At 37.9% G+C, this 20,848-nt stretch overlaps 1 long non-coding RNA gene across 6 annotated transcripts; it reads right to left on the bottom strand.

The window, feature by feature from the left end:
- Window positions 1-241: 241 nt before the first annotated feature.
- On the bottom strand, window positions 242-20,486 carry LOC120089234. 6 transcript variants are annotated; one of them, XR_005485104.1, is made up of 6 exons: window positions 20,028-20,486; window positions 19,877-19,943; window positions 19,692-19,766; window positions 19,502-19,601; window positions 17,263-17,358; window positions 242-538 (listed from the first exon to the last, which is right to left on the bottom strand). It is a non-coding gene; the product is annotated as an uncharacterized LOC120089234 (long non-coding RNA). The 6 variants fall into 6 exon arrangements; XR_005485099.1 differs by having other exon boundaries at window positions 19,867-19,943; XR_005485100.1 differs by having other exon boundaries at window positions 19,502-19,608; window positions 19,867-19,943.
- Window positions 20,487-20,848: the final 362 nt, after the last annotated feature.

Below are 20,848 nucleotides of genomic sequence, written 5' to 3' on the forward strand. Positions count from 1 at the left end.
GTGGAGAAAAACATAAAACATGGAAATCATGAGCTAAAGCCCATTGAGTGGTAGTTTAATATAAACATAAGCTATCACTTTCTAAATCATCAATAAAGTTTATCAAATCATTCTGTAAACCATTGAACAAAGTATAAAAGATTCAACAGCATCTCAAACATGTGCTAATAAAAAAAGTGGCATGATCCACTCTTATAAGCACATTATAAAGCATTCAGTCATTATCAGAAAACTACATCAACTCTGTACCCAAATACTCGTTTACAACAGTGGGTTACTATGGACAAAGAATGCCCCCTTTGGTTTAAACCAAATCACAAAGTCATACGTGCACGCAGAGCTGCCTCAAGACTAAGCATAAATACACACCATAGGACCAGGTTACTCTGGACTCCCCGGTATACTCTGGCCACATCTGACCCCGGTGATAGCCCCTTGATAGCCTGGGTGGCGCTACAGACGCAGGTTCCTCTGGACTTCCCGGTATACTCTGGCCACATCTGACCCCGGTAGCCCTCTGATCACCTAAGCGATGCTACTGAAACACATTCAAGTAACATGGAAAAATAACCATCTCTCGGGTACAAGAATTAGTAGTTTGAAACCACTTTCACAAACATTCAGCATTTTTAAATTCAATATTAAGAGGTTTTCATATAAAAAAATACAAGTCACAATTGTGTAAACTCTGGTTCCAAACTACATTTTGATAAATCAAGATCGTATAAAACCATAGAGAGTTTAGAAATCACGATTTAAACATTTTTGAAATATCAATCAAGTAAAACAGATCATGCCATCACATTTCATAAATCATAACATACTATAATATATAATTAGTTTCTGTATCAAAACATTCGAAAGTAAACCACTCACTGTTAATCGCGGCTCCTCCTCATAATTTCGGTTTCTTCCATCTCCCGTTTATCCTTAAATATATTGATAATCCTCTAGTTATCCTTCAACATGACCATAATCCAATTATTTGAAAATTAATCTTCAAGTATAACCAATTTCACTTAAACTTTTACCAAATCCCTAATTTGGATCTAAGGTAGGGTTTGCTTTGTAATTTGTTCACTCAATTGCTCTAAAGATTAACTCAAGACCTTAAATATAATCTTCAATAAAACTAATTCTATTCCAATTTTCCTTAATTTTTCTCATTAACTTAATTACTTAAATATTAACTCCTTTAATCAACTTCAAAAGTTGACTTCGGATCCCAATTTATTCTAATTTCATTTGTTTAAGGTATCATAACAATACCAATTGGATCCCTAATTATGCTTGAGAACACCTTAATTAACCTTAAAATTGATTTTCCAGCTTTTAATGACGGACAATAGATGTCAGACAGAAGTCAACAGGAAAGTCAACTCTTTCTTCAACCTCCAGCCTAGAAATTTCCAGATTTGACCTCTGTTTTTCCGGTGAGCGTTTGAGACTTAAATTCATCACGGCCATTTAAAGCTTAATTAGCCTATACAAACCTTTTACCCATCCTCTTAATTAACTTACCTCAAAGTTTAGACGTTCGAATTGCCCTAGAACTCCCGGAATCGACCAAACTCTCCACGGTACCCCTGTTTTTCCGGCGAGGAAAAGCAGAATTTTCAAAACTTAAAATCAGAAATTCCAGCCAATAACTATAAAATAAAAGACCATAGAACTCTAGAAGGACCTTATATTTAACTTACCTTTAAATTTGGAGGTTCGAATTAGTCTCTAACTCCACGAATTTGCTAAAAATCCGAGCATCCTCTGTTTTCGCGATAACTCTAGCGCCACTGTTTTTCTTCGTTTTCCTTACTTCTCCAGCCCAATTTCTTCAAATCAAGTCTCCTACGAGCTTCTGCTTTACTTACTCTTTAATTTAATTTCATTTTGCCCAATTTTCCTTCACAAGAACAGCCCTAATTCAAAAATAACTTTTTCCTCTTCTTTGGTCGGCCAAACTCAAAACAATTCGAAATTCCCTTTTCCTCTTCATTTTCCAGCTTCAATTTCCAGTTTAGCACGTGCCCATATGATTAATACTTAACCACAAAGCCATCCAATAAGAAATTTCAATAGAAAGCACCTTAATTCTTCCAAAATATCTCAAATTCTCTTTTTTTCCTCTTCCTCTCGGTTTTCCTATTAATTCACAATTTTTCCAGTCAATATTAGCTGTAACGTCCTTTAAGAAAAATGTTAACAAACCTCTTAGCTTACTAACCTCAAAATTTCAGCTTCAAATTCGATTTCTATAACTCAAAAACTTCAAAACACTGAACCTTACTCAGACTGTCCAAAATTCAGTCTTAGCTCGACTTTTCCCTTAAATTTCCTTTGATTTTCAGCTAGCTTTTCCCAATAAGTCTTAAACAAGCCAAATTTACTTTTAAAACTCATAAATTACCAAAATTTCACCACATTTCAAGATGTTGACTTTTTTTTACTTTGACTTTGACCATTTGACATTTGACTTTTACAATGAACTTTGACCTATCCCGGGCATGTCAAATTAATCATCGAATTTACTTTACATGCTTAACTAGGTTCTTTACCTCAAATTATTCCTTCAATCCTTATTTCCTCTTCCTAAATGAAACAAACGTCAATCCAAATATTTTTATTTTTAATTATAAATCTTAACAAGAGATCCATCTCAAACTTTATCTCAAGTCCTCGAGTTCAATCTCAACTATGTGCTTTCTAATATCCCAAGAAAGAGTAAAAGAAGAGAGGGCTTACATAAACATTCTATTTTTAAACTAGAAAAACATCTTTGAGCAGAAACTTTGTTATATAGAAGAATAAAGTAGGGATTTGTTAAGAATTAGCAAGGATAGAAGGAAGTTGTGATGTCAAGTAATGTGCCTAAGTGTAACATTCGGAGCAGCCAATCGACGCAAAAATATAGGAGAGGAATTGAGCTTTATTGCCTTAGTAGAAGATATGCTTGAGGACAAGTATATATCTAAATTTGGGGGTGTGATAACTTATAGAAATACAAGTTATTTATGCTGCCTTATCTAGATATTGTGGCCAAAAGAGAAGGAATATGTGTCGATTATATGAAAATTAGCTCAGAAATACAATAATTATGAATTATCGCAATTACACCCACTAACATCATTAAGATGGTAGAAGAGGATATTTCTACTCTGTTTTGCAGGAAACCAAGTCACCGCTTGCGATCAAGGCTCAACGAGAAACTGAATAACACATCTCTGTCACATTACGCCCATCAAACCACAATTAAGAGACGATCAACGCAATGACGGCGCAATACGACAATCGATCCCTAGCTGAATTTCAACCGCATGCGGTAATAAAAACAACACCGCATGCGAGCACACGATCGAAAGATGCAGCTGAGCGATGCAAATGCGGAGGATTGTGACACATGTACAACTAACCGTTGTGCAGATTTGACGGTCTGATTGCATAACAGAAGGAATATTTATTCCTCCATCTTCGAAATTTCCATAACAATAAGTGGGGTTCACAAGTCAAAAGTCAAAGCTTTTCACCTATAAATACCCCCATAGAATACTTGATACGAGGGCTAATTGATGCTAGATTATTAAGGAGAGAGGCTGAGCTGAGTACTGATCGGAAGAAATCTAGGAAGAAAAGAGACAAGGCCGAGAGGTGAGTCTCAGTGCAATTCTGCCAAATCCCCGCCGTGAAGCTCTGTGCTTAGATCTCTGCTATCGGTTGAGCAAGCCTGAGAGGGAAACTTATCCATCCATTCACTCCATCCACATCGGCAAGCAAATCTCCATCCACATCGGTGCCAAGACGTTGGCGGTTATTTGTATTTGTTGACGTTGGCGCTTATTTGTATTTGTTTCTAACTCTATTCATCAATTGTATCTCATTCTCTTAATCTCTTCATTCACAGATCATGTATCAGACGCTAAATAGTTTTATTGAATGTCTCGATCATTTCCATTTCCACTTCTCTGTCTATTTCCGTTCTTCCATTAATTGCTTTCTCCATGAAGTTTTCTTAATCCCTTGGTAATTAATATGAATTAAACGAGTAAATTAATCTGTGCTAAAGAGATAAATGTGTTTAGCTAAGGCATGCTAGACGACATCTTCACCTGTGAGAGCAGAAGTGAAGATATTATGATCTGTCAAAAGAAGGTTACAAGAATGCGTTAACTAAAGCGAGTAGTACTTCCAGAGATGGAAGCAACCTTGCATTCATTACATTCGTCCCTGTTTCTCACCACAAAGATGTGGGAACGCAGCCGATCACTGAGAGGTGTATGCTAAGGGAAAAACGGAACCGTACTTGTATCTTTAACGCAATTAAGGAACTTGTGCTATTTGTATTAATTACCTTTTCTGTTTCTGCTTCACATATAAGACTTGTCATCGCATTACACAATCTTTGTATAATCTTCATAGCCAACCTTGACCTCGGTATCTTGTATCATGAAACCTGTATCTTGTATCATATAGTTTAGATTTATTTTATCGCAATTTACTTTATCGAATTTTTAAATACCTGTACAAACAACCCCTTTATTAATTTGAAATACCCCTAGTCGCATATATCACAAACATAACGCAATAACCTCAAATAGTCCCTATGTTCTACCTTGGATCACACCGAGAAACTTGCGGTGAAATTATACTTGGTTACAACGCAAGGAAACTTGTGACAACGCACAACATACTACAAGAACATTCATTAATAATGGATATCTAAAAGTAGCATCGCATATCATTGCATAAAATTTGCATTACAAGTTTATGGCATGGACTTGTAGCTTAGATTAAAAATTATGTCATCAATATGCATATAGATTGTGATGAATGATGGATCATACAAGCTCATGTTACCATAAACTCAATGACTTGGAATGGAAATGGGTTATGCTTATTCAGACACACTTTATTTATGCGATACTACTTCTAGATATATATTATTTATGAGAATCTTGTAGTATACTATGCGTTGTCACAAGTTTCCTTGCGTTGGAACTAAGTATAATTCCACTGCAAGTTTCTCGGTGTGATCCGAGGTCGAACACAGGGATTGTTTTAGGTTAATTGCATTATATTCGTGATATATGCGACTGGGGGTTTTTCAATTTAATAAAAGTGTGGTTGTACATGCGATAAAGTAATTTGTGCAGTAAAGTAAGATAAGCGATAAAAATGCGATGATAAAGTAAATTGCGATAAAAGTAAAGGGCGATAAAATAAACCTAAACTATAATGATACAAGATACAGGTTACATGATACAAAATATTGAGGTTGAGACTGACTGCGAAGATTATACAAAGATCATGTTATGTGATGGCAAGGCTTATGTGCGAAACAGAAAGAGAAAGGATAATTAATATAAACAGTGCAAGATCCTTAATTACATTAAAGATAATAAGTACGGTTCCGTTTTCCCTTGGCATACACCTCTCGATGATTAGCCGCGTTTCCCACATCTCTGTGGTGAAACAGGGACTAACGTAATGAACGCATGGTTGCTTTCATCTCTGGAAGTACTTCTTGCTTTAGTTAACGCATTCTTCTAACCTTCTCTCAACAGATCAGAATGGCATCTTCACTTTTGCTCTCACAGGTGAAGATGTCGTCTAGCATGCTTTAGCTAAACATCTTTGATTCTTTAGCACAGATTAAGTTACTTGCTTTAATTCATATTAATCACCAAGGGATTAAGAAAACATCGAGGAGAAAGCAATTAATGGAGGAACGGAAATAGACAGAAACGTGGAAATGAAAATGATCATGACATTTAATTATAAAATCAAGCATCTGATACATGGTTGTGAATGATTTAGACTAAAAAGATGAAATACAATTGATGAATAAGAGTTAGAAACAGATACAGAAGAGTGCCAATGTCTTGACACCGATCTGGATGGAGAGATTTCTTGCCGGCGAAGATGGAGTGAATGGAAGGATGAGCTTCCCTCTCAGGCTTATGCTCAGCCGGTAAAGTTGATCTAGGTATAGAGCTTCACGACGGGGATTTAGATTTATTCGCCCTGAGACTCACCTCTCAGCCTTGTCTCTTTTCTTCCTGGATCTTCTCCGATCAGCACTCAGATCAGCCTCTCTCTCAATAGCCTCGTATCAATTATCCCCCGTATCAAGTATATCCTTTCAGTGAATTCTTTGAAGGTATTTATAGATGAAAGCTTTGACTCTCTGACGTGTGGTCCCCACTTTATTGTTATGGAAATTTCGAGAATGGTGGAATAAATATTCCTTCCATTATGCAATCAGTCCGTCGAAAATGCACAACGATTAGTTGTACACGTGTCAAAATCCTCCGTGATTGCATTGCTCATTTGCATCTTTCGATCGTGTGCTCGTATGCGGTGTTGTTTTTATTACCACATGCGGTTGAAGTTCAGATCCAAATCGATTGTCACATGCACAGTTATTGCGTTGATTGTCTATTCATTCCTGAATGATGGGCGCAATGCGATGTAGATGCGTTAATCTCTTTCTCTTGAGCCATGAATGTATACGGTGACTGGATATCCTGTAAAATAGACTTGAAATATTCTTTTCTACCATCGGAATGGTGTTAGTGGGTGTATTGACGACAATTTATAATTATTGTATTTCTTAGCTAATTTCCATACAATTGATGAAATTTCCTCTCTTTTCGCCACAATATTTAAATAAAGCAGTATAAATAACTTGTATTTCTACAAGTTATCAATTACGAGTTCATTGTAATGTCTTTTGGTTTGACCAATGCTCCAGCGATATTCATGGATTTGATGAACATGGTGTTCAGGGGTTTCTTGGACACTTTTGTAATTGTTTTCATTGATGACATCTTGGTCTATTTCAAGACAGAGGCAGAACACAAAGAACATCTTCAAAAGGTCCTAGGAACGTTGAGGGAAAACAAACTGTATGCAAAATTTTCTAAGTGAGAGTTCTGGCTATGAAAGGTGTCTTTTCTTGGGCACGTGGTGTCAAAGGATGGAGTTTCAATGGATCTAGATAAGATTGAGGCCGTTACAAATAGGCCCCGCCCTACAACGGTCAGTGAAGTGCACAGTTCCTGTGGTTGGATGGGTACTATCGTAGGTTTTTAGAGAATTTCTCTAGCATGGACACACCATTGACTCAAATAACCAGGAAGGGAGCTTTGTTTGTTTGGAGCAAAGCTTGTGAGGATAGTTTTCAAGACCTCAAGCAGAGGTTGGTTTTAGCACCGATTCTCATGGTACCAGATGGCTCCGAAAATTTCGTGGTCTACAGTGATGCTTCTAAGAAGGGTTTGGGTTGTGTGTTTATGCAGCATGGTAGAGTGGTCANTCAATGGATCTAGATAAGATTGAGGCCGTTACAAATAGGCCCCGCCCTACAACGGTCAGTGAAGTGCACAGTTCCTGTGGTTGGATGGGTACTATGGTACCAGATGGCTCCGAAAATTTCGTGGTCTACAGTGATGCTTCTAAGAAGGGTTTGGGTTGTGTGTTTATGCAGCATGGTAGAGTGGTCATCTATGCCTCCCGCCAGTTGAAAAACCATGAGTGACACTATCCTACTCACGACTTGGAACTAGCAGCAGTAGTGTTTGCCCTGAAGATCTGGAGGCATTACTTATATGGGGAAAAGATCTAGGTTTTCACTAACTACAAGACTCTGAAATACTTCTTCACCCAAAAAGAGTTAAACTTGAGGCAACGCAGGTGGCTCGAGTTAGTAAAGGATTACGACTGCGAGATCCTCTACCACCCAGGTAAGGCGAATGTTGTAGCCGATGCCCTCAGTCGCAAGACCGCTCATTTGACCACCCTGATCACTAAGCAGGTTTAGTTGTGTAAGGATCTAGAGCGAGCAGAGATTGCGGTGGCAGTGAGGGAAGTCACTTCGCAGCTAGCTCAGTTGACAGTGAAACCAACCTTGAGTCAAAGGATTTTTGTTGCACAGTAGGGGGATCTGGACCTGGTTCAGAAATGTCACCAGGTAGGGTTGGGCCAGGCCAGTGAATTTTTTGTGTTCTTAGACCAGGGCCTTCTATATCAGGGACGGTTATGTGTTCCAACAGATGATGACCTGAAAGGGGAATTGTTGATAGAATCTCACAACTCTCCATTCTCGATGCACCTAAGTAGTACTAAAATGTACCAAGATTTGAAGCAGTATTACTGGTGGCTCAATATGAAAAGAGAGATAGCTGACTATGTCAGCAGATGTTTAGTTTGTCAGCAAGTGAAGGCCCCAGGCAGAAAATAGTAGGCTTACTACAGCCATTGGATGTGCCAGAATGGAAGTGGGAGAATGTGTCCATGAATTTCATTACGAGTTTGCCTAGGACAGTGAAGGGCTTCTCAGTGATCTGGGTCGTGATAGACAGACTCACCAAGGTGGCGCATTTTATTCCAAGAAAGCCCACGTACATGGTGAGTAAGTGGGCTCAGCTATATATGAAGGAGATAGTAAGATTGCATGGTGTGCCAGTGTCAATTGTGTCTGACTGGGACCCTCATTTCACCTTCAATTTTTGGAAGAGCCTCTAGGCAGCCTTAAAACGTGGTTAAACTTCAGTACAGCCTTCCACCCCCAAACGGGTGGGCAAACAGATTGCTTGAATTAGACGTTGGAGGACATGTTGCACGCTTGTGTGTTAGAGTTCTCAGGGAGTTGGGACTCACATTTGCATTTGGTAGAGTTTGCTTATAATAATAGCTATCAGGCCACCATTAGCATGTCACCATTTAAAGCTCTTTATCGTAGAGGTTGCAGGTCTCCTGTTTACTGGGGTGAGATTGGGGAGAGGAAACTGATGGGAACCGAGTTAGTGGAGTTAACGAATGAAGCCATGCAAAAGATTAGGGCTTGAATGCTAGCAGCGCAGAGTAGACAGAAAAGTTACACTAATGTTAGGCATAAAGACCTTGAGTTCAAGGCAGGTGACAAAGTGTTCCTGAAGGTGGTGCCAATGAAGGATGTCTTAAGGTTCGAAAAGAAGGGTAAGCTGAGTCTGTGTTTTGTAGGGCCATTCAAGATCTTGGAGCGAGTCGGTCCTATGGCTTACCGCTTGGCTTTACCACTGTCCCTTTCCACGATCCATAATGTTTTTCATATCTCCATGCTGAGGAAGTATTTAACGGACTCGTCTCATATGGTGGACTTTGAACCCTTACAGCTGAATGAAAACTTAAGTTACGAAGAGAAGCCTATGAAAATTGTGGCCAGAGAGGTGAAAGTTTTGCGCAACAGGAAGATGCAACTAGTGAAGGTTCTATGGCAGAATCATCAGTTTGAGGAAGCAACTTGGGAGCGAGAGGACGAGATGAGAATGCTGCATCTAGAGCTTTTCCAGGACTAGAACTTTTGAGGACGAAATTTTATTAAGGGGGGAAGAGTGTGACGCCCCAAAAAATTGTAAGGTAAAATCTGTCTTGTTCCTTTTATTCTTGGGTTTGAAAATACATGATAATTGGTTAGGGGGTTTTGGAAAAATATATATACATATTTTTATATATTCAAAAAAAAATTATGTATATTTCTTTAAGGAAAAGGGAAGAGTTAGGGTTTAGTTGGGTACAATTGGTTATAAATGTGGAATTAAGAGACCTCGTTTTGCATACAGAGAAAAGAAAATTTTATTATTTTTTTTCTCTCCTTCTTCTTCCTCCTAGCCCCACACGCGTGATACCCTTCTTCCTTAATCCTTTTCTTTAGCCAGCCTTGCGTGGGTCTGTCGCTCGCCAGTCATCCATGATGCTCACGCCACAGCCCCGCCAATGCCACGCCGTCCCCTGTTTCGCTTCCGTTCATTCCATGGTGAAGCTCGATAGCCTGAGAAGTTTGCCCGAAGCCGCCGTTGATCGTGCTAGAAGGCGTCCAGACCGTTTTTCGACCCAAAGCGGCGATCGACAAACCGAGGTTACAAACCCGTTCGTCCAGACCTAAAGCATCCAGCCATGCCTTCCGAGTTTGTCAGTCGTCGGCCTAACCCAAGCGTCGTTCACCAATTTTAACGCGGGCAGTTTCGATTGTCGCCGAATCGTGGTTGGTTTCGTCTGATTCTTCTGTTTGGGGTAAGTTTTAGGTTCTTTGGTAGGCTTATTTCCATTGGTTGTATTGGGCCAAAGATATTTTTATTACCCATGGAATTTTGTGGTTGGATTCAAGAACTGTGGTGGTGAAGGAAGTTTCCAAGCAGAGTGAAGGTTCATTTTGGGGCAGTTCGGTATCTTAGGTAAGTGGATGCAGTGTCAATGCTTTTATAGGTGGGTTATGCTACGGTGTTTTGTGTCAAACTGTTGTTATAATTGTGTGGCCAGGTTGGATGGTTCATTTGGAGTGTTGGGAGATCGTTCGAGTGCATGGGTTTCGTTGTTTTCGTGCTTGGATTGAAATTTGCTCATTAGGTCAAACTTAAGTAAGTGGTTTACTATCCGTTTGCCCTCGAACCCAAGCATGTGTTACATATTGGTTCCTAAGTTGGAATAAAATATTTTAATATGTCTACTACTCAAATGAAAATTTTGGAAGCTTACGCTTATGTCACTGTATGTTGATGTTGTATGTTGTCGCAAAGTTTGAGGGATGGATAAATTGTAAACTGTTGGGTGATCTTGGCATGATTTATGACCTTGTTTGTATGCTTATGTCTGTATGAGATTTCAGTGACTGTTGGTGTGCCTTTGGGCTATGCACATTGCATGTTGTGAGCCTTCGGACCTACACCCTATGCTTATGTACGATGTCCTTTTGGGACCACTACTTATGTTTATGTTTGTGACCTCTGGGGTCACTACTTATGAAAATGTGCCTTTGGGTTCATCCCTTATGTTTATGCTTTGCCTACGCCTATGATGCCTTTGTGCACTTCTGTCCCAATGGAAAGACTGACAGATGACTGAGTGGGCCCAGTAGTGAGTCGCTTACTGAGTATACTCTTATACTCATCCTTTTCTTTTCATGTTTTTCAGGTAAGGTTAAAGATAGACCGACGCATGACAAGAGAGATCCGTGGCATGGCCATTTGGACGATTTACTACTTCTGCACATAGGTTTCATGTACTAGAGTCTGGTTTAGAAGTTAGGCATTTTAAAAATCTTATGAAATATTCCTTGATCTTATTTATTGATTTATTTAATTGTTGTTTATTTTAAAGTAGTTGGGTTAGGGGTTCCCCGAACAGTATTTTTTAGGTTTTCTCTCCTTTGCGTAAGTGAGCATTATTTAATTAAATAAAAATCCTATCTCTTTTATTTAATTATTCTTAGAAAAATGTATTGTCAAGCCTATGCATGCATAAAGTAGCGTCCTAGAAACACATTAGAAATTTGGGTCGTTACAAAATGTGTCAACATTGTTCTATGGTCTTCTCCATTAGTTTGAACCGTGAGATTCCTATATTGTGCCTGCTGTTATTTTTAGGCGGAACTAGCTAGTCAATCACGGTGATCTCCTCAAAGGGTTGTAACATAGGATTTGGAACAATTCAGGCTACAATAAAATTAATAGGGTTTTATAGTTCCGTCTTGGGTATTGTCTTCTATTTCTGAGGCATATTCATATTGTTCTATAAGATTTGAAAATGGCGGGTCACACTTACAAGAATTACTAATTATTAGTAAAGATCTTGACCAAAAATGATAACCAAAAGAACTATCAGAATATGAGTTATTCTGGAGATAGTATTTGGTCAAGGACTATCTTGCTTATGTGAAGGAATTCTTGATTGCCCCTCGGTAGCAATTGTTCTAAATCACTAAAGTATCATTGCAAATAAATAAAGATTTATTGGGTACTTTATTATATTTTGCTAAAAAAAGGATTTAGATGCATATTTAATAGAGTTTGTTTAAAATGTTTCAGCAATGTCGAACTCAATCATACAATTGCTTGCTTCTGATAAATTTAATGGAGAGGGTTATTTGAACTGGAAGTCAAACATCAATAAAATATTAGTTGTAGACGATTTGAGGTTTGTGTTGCGGAGGAGTGTCCTCCAGTTCCCAGTTCAACAGCCACCCAAAATGTTCGGACGTCTATGATAGGTGGGTGAGGGCGAATGAGAAAGCTCGGACCTATATCTTAGCGAGTATATCTGATGTACTCAATAAGAAGCATGAGGTCATGCCCACCGCCCGTGAGATAATGGCATCATTACAGGAGATGTTCGGGCAACCGTCATCTTCTGTTAGACATGAAGCCATTAAATATGTCTATGTTATGCACATGAAAGATGGAACCAATGTAAGAGAACATGTTCTCGATATGATGGTTCATTTTAATATTGCAGAGGCTCATGGGGCGATGATAGATGAGACGAGTCAAGTGAGCATGATACTGGAATCTCTCCCAGATAGTTATCTACTGTTCAGAACAAACGTTGTTATGAACAAAATCATTTATAATTTGACGACGTTGTTGAATGAGTTACAAATTTATCAATCAATGATGAAACTGGAGGAAAAAGAAATAAATGTTATTTTGAAACCAAAGAAGTTTTATAAGGGGTCTACGTTAGGAACGAAACCCACTGATGATAAGAAGTCTGGTCATTCTTCTTCTAAAGACAAAACTATACAAATTAAGAAGAAAGGAAAAGGGAAAAAGAAAGCCACTGCAAAGAAAAACAAAAACAAAACTCCCAAAGGAAAATGTTTCCATTGTGGAAAAGTTGGGCACTAGAAACGAAACTACCCAAACTATTTGGCTGAGAAGAAAGCATAAAAGGCAAAACAAGGTAAATCTGATTTATTAGTTATTGAAACATGTCTAGTGGAGAATTCTCACCTTACCTGGATATTGGATTCAAGCACCGCTAATCATGTTTACACTTTTCTATAGGAAACAATTTCTTGCAGAAGACTTTCTGAACTTGAGATGACTTTCAATGTGGGAACGGGTTAAGTCATTTCAACTGAAGCAGTGGGAGATGTAAAGTAGTTTTTTGGAGATTCTTTTATCTTACTTAAGAATGTGTTTTATGTACCTAAGATGAAAAGAAACCTGACGTCCATTTCCTGTCTGCTAGAAAATATGTACAGTGTATATTTTGAATGTATGTAATGAAGTGTTTGTTTATTCAAGAGGTGTTCATATTTGTTCTGCAAGACTTGAAAATAACTTGTACATATTAAAACCAACTGAAGCAAGAGCCATTTTAAATATAGAGATGTTTAAAACGGCTGAGACTCATAATAAGAAGCAGAAAATTTCTCCTAACGCCTATTTTTGGCACCTCAGACTTGGTCACATTAATCTCAACAGGATTGAGAGATTGGTAAAAAAGGATCATCTAAATAAGTTAGAAGACAGTTTTCTACCTTCATATGAATCATGTCTTGAAGGAAAAATTATTAAAAGATCTTTTTCTGACAAAGGTCTTCATGCCAAAGAGCCTCTCGAACTTATACATTCAGACCTTTGTGGTCTGACGAATGTTAAAACCCAAGGAGGTTATCAATACTTCACCATTTTTATTTATGATTACTCTAGATATGGCTACATTTACTTAATTAGTCATAAGTCTGAAACTCTTGAAAAGTTCAAAGAATTTAAGGCTGAGACTGAAAATTTGTTAAGTAAAAGAATCGAAATACTTCGATCTGATCGAGGTGGTGAGTATATGGATTTGCAATTCCAGAACTATCTAGTAGATCATGGAATTCAATCCCAACTCACAGCACCTGGAACACCACAACAAAACGGTGTTGTAGAAGGGAGAAATCGAACCTTGTTGGACATGGTTCAGTCTATGATGAGTTATGCTCAGTTACCTCAATCCTTTTACGTTGTTCCTTCAAAAAGTGTTTCAGAAACACCGTATGAATTATGAAAAGGACACAAAATGAGTTTACATCATTTCCGTATCTGGGGTTGTCTAGCACACGTGTTGGTACAGAATCCTAAGAAATTGGAAACACGTTCGAAATTATGCCTATTTGTAGGATATCCCAAAGAAACAAAAGGAGGATTGTTTTATGATCCCCAAGAAGATAAAGTATTTGTATCGACAAATGCTACGTTCTTGGAAGAGGATCATATTAAAAATCATCTACCTCGCAGTAAACTAATATTGCAAGAATTAGCTAAAGATACTACAGAAACGTCAACAAGAGTTGTTGATGAAGCTGGTCCATCAACAACAGTTGTTGTCCCGTCACTTCCATCCCAAGAGTTGAGGATGCCTCGACATAGTAGGAGGGTTATTCAACAACCTGAACACCATATGGGTTTAACAGAAACTCAAAACATCATACAAGATGATGGTTTAGAGGATCCATTAACCATTAAGAAGGCAATGGAAGATGTTGACAGGAAACAATGGATAAAAGCCATGGACGATGAAATGGAGTCTATGTACTTCAACTTTGTCTGGGAACTTGTAGATCAACCATATGGGGTTACACCTATAGGTTGCAAATGGATCTACAAGAGGAAATGAGACCAAACTGGCAAAGTGCAGACCTATAAAGCCAGACTCGTGGCAAAAGGTTTTACCCAAAGAGAAGAAGTTGATTATGAAGAAACTTTTTCTCCTGTTGCCATGATAAAATCTATAAGAATACTTCTTTCCATTGCCACATATTATGACTATGAGATATGGTAAATGGATGTCAAGACATCTTTTCTGAATGGCTATCTTGATGAAAGTATTTTTATGTCTCAACCAGAAGGGTTCATCGAAAAAGGACGGGAACAGAGAGTCTGTAAGCTTAATCGATCCATTTATGGATTGAAACAAGCGTCCAGATCCTAAAATATAAGGTTTGAAACTTCGATAAAATCGTATGGCTTTGACAGAATGTTGTCGAACCTTGTATGTACAAGAAGATAATCAACAAAACTATAGCATTCTTAGTTCTTTATGTTGATGATATCTTACTCATTCGGAATGAGACAAGTTTCCTTGCTGATGTAAAGAGATAGTTAGCAACACAGTTCCAAATGAAAGATTTGGGTGATGCTCAGTATTTCTAGAAATACAGATCTTTTGGAATCAAAAGAATAGAATATAGGCACTATCTCAAGCATTTTATATTGACAAAATGTTGTCATGATATAATATGCAAAATTCCAAAAAGGGTATGTTACCTTTTAGACATGGAATTCATTTGTCGAAGGAATAGTGTCCTAAAACACCTCAAGAAGTTGAGAAAATGACAAGAACTCCATACGCATCTGCAGTTGGGAGTTTGATGTATGTCATGTTGTGTACACGCCCTGACATATGCTTTACAGTTGGAATCGTCAGTAGGTTCCAATCCAATCTAGGACACAGTCATTGGACTGTTGTAAAAAACATCCTCAAGTATCTAAGGAGAACGAGGAACTATATGCTTGTGTATGGATCTAAGGATTTGATCCTTACAAGATACACTGATCCTGATATTCAGACTAACGTAGATTCCAAGAAATCTACTTCAGGATCAGTTTCACTCTTAACGGAGGAGCTATAGTTTGGAGAAGCATTAAGCAAAGTTGTATAGTTGACTCCACAATGGAAGCGGAATACATGGCTTCATGTGAAGCTGCTAAAGAGGTAGTATGGCTATGCAAATTCTTGGTTGATTTGGAAGTAGTTCTAAATATGCACCTACCTATCACACTGTATTGTGACAATAGTGGTGTTGTTGCTAACTCGAAAGAACTCAGGAGTCATAAATGTGGAAAACATATTGAAAGAAAGTATCATCTCATCCGAGAGATAGTACATAGAGAAGATGTAATCGTCACAAAGATTGCCTCAGAAGACAACCTTGCTGATGCATTCACAAAGGCCCTTTCGTCTAAAGTATTCAAGGGCCACCTAGTTGGACTAGGACTCCGAGTAGTGTAATATAGGGCAAGTGGGAGAATATCTATGGTATTAGAGATGCCCTAGTTTATTGTATTTTCTCTTTATGTTTCTCAACATTATATTGTATATATATTCTCACTGAAGTTTTAGACCAAGTGAGAGATTGTTGGGAATGTCCTAGAACTCGCAGTTCATGTTAAACATTCTATTTATCAATAATAATAAATTGTTGATTTTGCATTCTATTATGAAAATCCAATAAACATATCTATGGCTATAGTCTAAATATTGTACTTTATGTAGTGACATAAGCAGGAACAAGTTAACAGTATATAGCCCAAATGGTCTAATAAGTATAGAGATGAAATTGGGTATCTCATCCTGATAACACTATTGGATGCGACCCACTATGTAGCTGTTACAAAGAGTTGTAAAGTGCTACAGACGATGTGATCCATAGATCATTCATGTTGAGACATGTTATTGGGGGCATCCTATGCAATAAGTTTGCATATAGACTAGACTACGAAAATAGTCACTTTTCTTTATAACGACCGTTTACTGTTAAAACTAACTATTTCATTTATTAACATAACCTAAGTTAACTCGATCTTAATTCTGAACTAGCTATGAACTCCTGTTTGTTCGGTATTTCCTTTGATCTGCAAATGGTGAGAGTAGTCCAACAACATTGCTCAATATGCCTCCCATTTTGGGGATAAGACCGAATGAATAACTGGAGACATAGCCCTGCAAGATGAAATTCACTCCTACCCGATTTAGGGTTAGCAGATAGGTTGTTCTCTTAAGTACTGATTCCAAGTCTTGAACAATCAGGGTCCTACCTTCCCATGATAGAGGAAGGATTTGATTCATAGGTGTTATGAATCAGAATTGTTCATTAAAGGGTCAGTGGGAACTTAAGGAACAAGATGTATTCACAGGGGTAAAACGGTTATATTGACCCAGCTGTGATTACGAACAACTTGTGAAGGATCGACTTACTGATTATGGTTATATAAAGTGGACATAATATATCTATAATGAGGGGAGTTCAACTATGGGCTATAGTGGAGTGACCCATTAGTTAACATATGAGGGTTAGATTGATCTAATGAGTTTAGCCGATTAATCTTGGATCGTTGGAGCCCATGATCTGTAGGTTCGTGAGGTCCCCCTACTAGCTCGTAAATGGATAAGCTTTAGAGTAGCTTGATAAGTTAATTTGAAACGTTCAAATTAAAATTAAACGGAATAGGAGAATCTATATTTAAATATGATTTAATATATGGATGGATCTGTGCAAAAATTAATTTAATATTTGATATTAAATTAATTAGTTTTATTTGAAAATTATTTTATGAAATTAGTTTTATAAAATTAATAAAAATTTATGTTTTAAAATCAAAATAGATTTTGAAATCAGTTTTGATTTTGAGAAAAGTTGAAAATTGGAAAACATGCACAAAATGGAAAATTAAGTTTTTCCATTACCCATCTCCTTCATGCTCACACAAAACCTATTTCCTCATCTTCATTAACTCCAAGCATGAGCTGCAAGTCATACAGTGTTCTTCTTTGCATGTTCGCCTGCAATAAATAAAGAAGATTAGAGTGAATTTAAGGCATGCATTTAATAGAAATTTTAAAGAAAATTTCGAGCTGGAGAAGAGTTCTTCGAGCGTGTTGGTGCAGTGAGCTTTTTCTCTAGTCTTCTATTGCTTCAAGCTATTCTTGAGTTGTCTAGATGGTTATCCGAACATCCTCCGCAGGGACTCCATGGTCTTATGCACTGAGACCATGGGCTCATGCATCTTGGCCAACATGTCACTAAAACTGGCCAAGATATAGGTTCGGGCCTTGTCGTTCGCCCGTGTCCATCGCTCGTACGAGAAACATTTGGAGCTGGAATAGGAGGACATACCTCCGTAAGGGCACACATGAGATCCTCGATGATGAGTATCGTCATGATCATATGTTTCCAACTCGAATATTTGTCTCCGATTAGTTTTTCAATGCTTAACAAAGAAATTGTGGTTGTAGCCATTTTTAAAACCGTTGTTGAAAAACAAACAAACTTTTATAAGTCTTTGCTAAATCACATTTTAACCAATTAGTTTTAGTAAAACATTTTCTAAGTACCCTAAGTGATGAAGACTTGTATTTTGCAATAATGTCCCAATGAGGCAGGACAAACGTCACCGATGAGGTGATCAGATGCCCTTTCACTAGGATGAGACATTCTCAACCGTTAGGCAGAACCAACTCTTGGAACTGAACCTAACAGCCACCATTTGTTCGGTCCAGAACTGTTAAACCCTTAATAATTTTGCGTAAGTGTAACCCTTTGTTTTCAGCCCCAGAGTCCCACCCTAATGTGCCCACCATAGGGAAGAAGCAGATTAGGACAAGAGACTAAGTGACCTTATCCTCTTACAGGAGATCAAATAAAGAAACGCGTAAAACTGTCATCCTATAGAGGGACACTCCCAGTGTAATGACCCGACCCCCTAGGACTCAAGTTAGGTCGTTACTAAATACATGCATGCATGGAACATAAAACGACACCCTTTTATGGTGAAATAAATGCTAAATAAATCGGGTAAGTTCAAAAGTCCATTAAATTCAAATATAAAAAAACAACAATAGGGTACCCATAAATCATATATGATAATAAATAAGTCTGAAAACAATTCTTAATAGTAAGTTTCAAACTTCAAAATTGAAAGTAAAAAAAAATGAAAAGAAATCTAAATCTCATGAGCAGAAGCATAAAACTGGTCCTAATGGTTCGATCACGAATTTCATTTGTCAATCGTCGATGCATCTCTACCTTTACCTGAAATAACAACATGAGAAAGGATGAGTATAAAATACTCAGCAAGTAACCCCATAAGTGGGGTCAGGCTAGGCATCTATGTTATTTAGATGCCTACCTTTGGTGAAATATATAAACTGCTCTAGCCCTCATGTGGCACATACATACATGAAAAACTGATTTCTATCCTACTGTAGTTATGTATGCCCACTTCCTTTAGGAAGTCCTGTAGGACCCACAACCTCTAGTGAATCCCAAAAGAAATACAACCCCTAGTGAATCCCGAAGGAAACACAACTCCTGGTGAATCTCGAAGGAAACACAACCAATCTCTGGTGAATCCCGAAGGATAACAATCTCTAGTGAATCATGAAGGAAACACAATATTTGTGAATCCCGAAGGAAACACAATATCTAGTGGCCATCTAACTAATCAGTAAAGACACTATCATAGTCTCAACATCTCAATTATCACAATATGGTTTTATAACATACATATACACCTAAACATCATGGCTATACAACATGCATATATGCCTCAATATCCTCATATCAAACACAACTTCAGTGAATCAAGTATCATCTCTTACTAGCATGCAAGTATCTACGTGCACAAATAAATCTTTCAGATTCTCATACAAGAACATATATCGATCATACTGTACTATCTGTCTATCATGCTATCGTTCTGCCATTATATTTATCTATCATGCTAGCATATATCTAGCATCTGGCTCGTGGGCAGTTCTAGTAGTAAGATTACTTACCTAAAATCACAAATCCAAATATTTCCCTCCAAGCAACTACTCGATAATGAAACTCAAATTAAACCTACAACATAAACCCAATATTTAATTCACACTAAGGCCCAATTCCACCCATCAATTCATACCATCAACCCCAAAAATGATTTACCTAAAGTGTGGCTTGATCAACGGTCACTTCTAGAATTTGGCTCCAAAATCTCCATAAAATTCACCAAGAAAAGAAACCTCTAATTCTGATCGATAGCGACCTTAAACCTCGAAAAACAATAGTTAAGTCATTACTTAATTCAACCATTAGTGGGTGTCCGAAGATCAACCTCAAGAACCATAAATGTTACCAAATTTATTGTTGGACACGAACTCGAACCCGTTGAACAGCACGTTGCGCACTCCAAACTACTCCAATCTTGGATCTAAATTCCAAATATAATAGGTATCATCCAAAAAGTAAATCCAAAATTTAATGGGCAACCAAAAACCTTCAAAACTCAACCGATCTTACGTAAAACTTACCAACACATACCAAAATTTTCCCTTCCATGAAGCTGGACAACACCTCAGAATTTTCTCAAAACTCCAATCTAACCCAACTACGGCAGTAACAAACAAATTGAAACCAAGAAAAAGAAACAACAATTTAATCCACGAAATCCATCCAAAATGTGAAAGCTTACCAAACATTCAGCCAAATACCAGAGACACAGTCGAGGGACTGAACTGCGGTGGCTGAACGAGTAGGGTGACGCTTGGACGGATGCGGTTGGCCAACTGGTCAAGATCAGTGGCGAGCAGCGGTAGAGATCGGCTACTGAGCTCGGGTGGCGGAGAAGATCTAAATGAGCAACTTGACTGGATGAGGGAGTGGCTGGCGCTGAAGAAAGGGACGGTGAGGCGGACGCGGCTGGCCGACTCAACCGCGCTTCAGATCTGGTATGTTCGACAGCTTCACTACCCAGGCGCGATTGGCATATGCAGATCTGTGACAGTCGAAGGGCTTCGGCACGTGGGAACGAGTATCGGATGACTGGGTGGCACCAGAGCGCTGAGCGGCTAGATGCGGTGGGTTGCGAAGGGGAGTTCGATGTGCGGCTGAAACGAGCAGGGGGGGAGGGGCGGATGCGTGAGGAAGAAGAAAGAAAAAGGGATATGTTTTAGCAAAATAATAATAATAATAATAACTTTAAAGGAAATATAATAACTTTTATTTTATTCTTTTCCTTATTCTACTTTATTTTAACTTCCTTTCCTTCCCGAAATAAAATTAATTCCTGCTATTAATTTGCAAATTGAATAATTTCAAACGTCAATCCATTAATTTCCAAATTGAATAATTTCAACGTCGATAATTAAATTCCCGCAATTACACTTAAGTCCTAAAATTTCAAAAATGCCCTCAATTAATAAAATTACTGAATTACATAAATAATAAAAATTCGGGGTGTTACATTCTTCCATTCTTAAAGAACTTTCGTCATCGAAAGTTCATTCTTGAAAA

This window comes from Benincasa hispida, chromosome 10, assembly GCF_009727055.1.
Source record: "Benincasa hispida cultivar B227 chromosome 10, ASM972705v1, whole genome shotgun sequence".
Taxonomy (NCBI): Eukaryota; Viridiplantae; Streptophyta; class Magnoliopsida; order Cucurbitales; family Cucurbitaceae; genus Benincasa; species Benincasa hispida.